The sequence below is a fragment of the Triticum dicoccoides genome, chromosome 5A (genome assembly GCF_002162155.2).
Source record: "Triticum dicoccoides isolate Atlit2015 ecotype Zavitan chromosome 5A, WEW_v2.0, whole genome shotgun sequence".
Classification (NCBI taxonomy): Eukaryota; Viridiplantae; Streptophyta; class Magnoliopsida; order Poales; family Poaceae; genus Triticum; species Triticum dicoccoides.
The window spans coordinates 424,719,301-424,723,105 of NC_041388.1; the positions used below are offsets into that span (position 1 = coordinate 424,719,301).

Genomic DNA, 3,805 nt, shown 5'->3' on the forward strand with positions numbered 1-3,805 from the left:
GAGCTTCACAGGAAACCACGCACCCGTGGCCATGGGCTCGCGACGCCGGCGTTCCTGTGCACGCGCTCGGCCTGGCCTGTGGCCTCGGCGCAGCGCCCCGCCGAACCATCCACATGCATGCATGGAGATCTCTGTCGTCTCCGGTAGTCTCCACTCTCCACGGCTCCGAGTGGTGGAAGGAGCTCATGGCGAGCACGCATGCACGCGCGCGCTCGGTCGGTCGGGTAAAACATTTTGAGGGCGTACGTGTCCCCTGTCCTGTACATATGTTGATGCGGTGCACACTGCACAGGACAGACAGACACGCATCCTGGATACCGCACGCAACGCAACATGGGCTGGGTAAAGCGTAGTACGCGGAGCGGATCGCTAGATCCGAATCCGAATAAAGCGTACGTGCAGAAAAAGCAGCTCTTGTAGGCTTTAGTACCGCATTTCTTCTTCCTTTTCCAGGATCAGATCAGTAGGCAGTACACGCTTGTTCTCGTTTCTAGACTAACAATTACCATGATCCATCTATTTTAGTATACGGTTTTGCTAATTCTTAGAGCATTTCTAACCCATCTACTAAAAGGCCATAAGGGAGTAAAAATTCGGTTATACTCCCTTACGGCGCACCTAGCCGATCCCCTATGCAGCATGGCGGAGTAACTTCTTTTACTCCAACTCCCAATATCCTCCCAAATGTCCCTAAACACACTCAATCCCGCCTCGGCGAGTAAAACTAACGCATCTCTTTCTCCCGCCCTGTCTCCCACCACCGCCACCGATGACCATCCGTTCGGCTAGAATGGATAGTCTGGACCCTTCCCTCACCCCGCTGGAAATCACCTACGTGCCGCCGCCCGCACCGAACAAGAGTTTGGGGATGAAAAAGAAATCCATCGGGTTCAAGCTCCTCCTCCAACCGCTTCAATGGCCTCCGGGGTGGCCACCGCCTCTCCGGCAACGGTCTGTCGCCCTCCCGTCGCACCCGTTGGAGCCAAACGAGCACGAAAGCTGACGACGGCGTCATCGACGCTCGCCGAGGCGGACGCGAAGAAGATGATAAAAAGGCCACATCGGCGCCTCGTGCAGCTACTCCGGCGCCCCCCTACGGCCACTGCTCCGGCGCGGGCGGCGGACGCAACCGGCAACAAGCATTGTGGCCGCCAAGTGCTCGATGAAATGCCTAAAAGGTAAAGAAAAACCTCACGCCTTCTTGATAGCCGATAGTGATTGTTGGTGGCCGGTAGTGATTGTTGGTAGTGTTTTCTTTGTTGTTGTAGTGCGTAGATGAACACGGCCAAATTCCTCGCATCTTTGGAGTCCTCGATGGCTATTGGACTTGATGAGCTCAACTACGACTCGTTTCAGGATCATTCGGAGGCGGCCTAAGACATGGAGCAAGAGGTGACCGGGGAAGAGGAGGAGGCCGAAGAGGTGGTGGCCGAGGAAAAGGAGGTTGTGGAGGTGACTGAAGCAAGCACGAAGGTGCCAAGGTGTCGCACCCAAAACTACAACCAAAAGTAGGATATTGCTCTTTTTGATGCTTGGTGCGCGATCTCCATGGATGCAACAATCGGAACAGTCAAACCGAGACCATGTTTTGGGAGAGAATTACCAAGCACTACAACAAATCAGTGGACGTGCGTCAAGCCATCCGCAAGGTTCTCTTGGGCATCGTTGGAGCACCTTCATGACCAATGCAACCGATGGTCAGGTTGCATCAACCAAGTGAATCATGCACCAGCAAGTGGTGTGCAAGTGGCGGAGTATGGCCCCTACGTCCTAGAACTATTCAAGCATAGAAACACGAAGTTCGGCCACAAGCCCTTCACGTTGCATCGTTGCTATAAAGAGCTATGCAAAAATGAGAAGTGGATCCAAAGAATCGCGGAGACCACTTCAAAGAGATCAAGGTTGAGCATATGCACTGAGGAGGACGATGCGGTTGACGAAGATACCAACAATAGACCGGAAGGAAACAATATTGCAAAAGAAAGAAAGAAGAGAAATGCATTCGGTGGTACTTAGAAAGAAGAACTTGTAGCAATGATCGAGACCGAGAAGATGTTGGCGGCCGAACGCAAAGAAGAGAAGATGGCAAGGTGGAATGAGCTCAAGGTGTTGGAGGATGAGAAATGGAAGACCAATTTGGCGGCCGAAGAGAGAAAGTTGAAGGTTGAGGAGCGTAGGCTTGCACTTGAGGAGGAGAGAGCATGCTATCATGTTCATGATTCCAAACACAATGGATGAAACCGCAAGAAAGTATTGCGAGCTCACTCGTGGAGAGATCTTGTAAGCCTCTCTATGGAATGTGGGTTACGGCCAAGGGGGTGGTGGCTGAGGTGGCGGTGGTGTTGATGGTAGTGGCTGAGGAGGTGTTGGCGGTGATGGTGGTGGCCGAGGGGGCGGTGGTGTTGATGGTGGTGGCCGAGAGGATGGCGGTGGTGACGTTGGCCGAGTGGATGGTGGAGTTGATTTCTTCGCCAAAGACCTTGTTTGAGTGGTGGTGGTCGAGGGGTGGGTGATGCAGGCCATTGGTTGGCTCTATCCATAACATATACATGCTACATTTGTAGTGATTTCAGATCAAACATTGTGTTTGAAGTGATGCCTTTTGGGTGAACTTTGCATGTTTTTATTTGAAATTCGTGACGATGAAACTACATGTTATGACAGTTATGTTATGCATGTTTTAATTTCAATATTCTTACGATATATATTGTGCAGTGTTTGAAGTTGATGTGGCTAGGACACAAAATCTATACAGTTTTATTTTTACTCCACTAACTATAAGGGATCGGCTAGGTGCGGCCGCCATCAGTGAAGCAAAAATTTGCTCCACTAATTTTACTCCGTTGGATATTCCCTTAGCTTTTAGAGGGTCGATTGGAAATGCCTTACCTATGTACAATTCTCCAGTTATAATAAACATCAATGACGATTTAACGCTAAGATGCGTGCAAAGTTTGATGTTTGTGTTAGATGAGATATGGTTTTAGAATTGTATAAACATATTTATAAAATCGACTAACAAATACTTAATTTTCAATCGACGGAGACTACTCTATGGGATAACAGCACGTGGGACATTTTTTTAGATCCGTACAAATTTTAGTTGACTGATACAATACTAGTGTTATCATGATCGATCAGTGGTGAAATCAGTCCAGTCATAATACAAGTAAGCTCTATGAATTGAGAAGTTTCCCGTGTTGCTTACCAACGGGGATCGGATGACAGATCTAGACAGTGTCTAAAAGAAGCCTATTCTACTATTCTTGGCATTGTTTTGAGCCCAGTGATTAGTCAAAAAGGTGACCCCGGAAAGTTAACAAGATCCAAGCTGGTACTAGTAGTTAAGTTATATTAGAACCTTGGGATCAATCATAGTGTGTTGATGTAAAGCCCAATGCCCTACTAGCAAGCTAGCTAGCCGTATGTATGTATGGGCAATCCAAAAAGCTCAAGAATCACATGCCAGGATGAGTCAAGGGGGGTCGGTTAATCATTTGTTAACCTTTATCCACCATCAGTGGGAAACCATACCACATTATCAGGGACTATCAGGTCTGCAAAAGGCTTCGGCCAGGGACAGCACAACCAACAAAAGGGTGGTGAGCTACTCCGCCGCCTCTTTACTTCTTTACATTTTCCCTTTGCCAACTTTTGCAATGGCGCCTAGCTAGCTGCACCGGCCCGTGGAGCCTAGCGGCGAGCACGCTAGCTGCTAGCAGCATGTCTGCATTGCATGCGTTGGAGCGAGGGGCAAGATGGGACTCCTCATTGTCAAACCACAGTGGCGGGATGTGTGTGTGGG

General features: G+C 49.3%; 1 pseudogene; it reads left to right on the forward strand.

The window, feature by feature from the left end:
* The first annotated feature begins 1,380 nt into the window (after window positions 1–1,380).
* LOC119299686 lies at window positions 1,381–2,542 on the forward strand (annotated as a pseudogene).
* The last annotated feature ends 1,263 nt before the right edge of the window (window positions 2,543–3,805 follow it).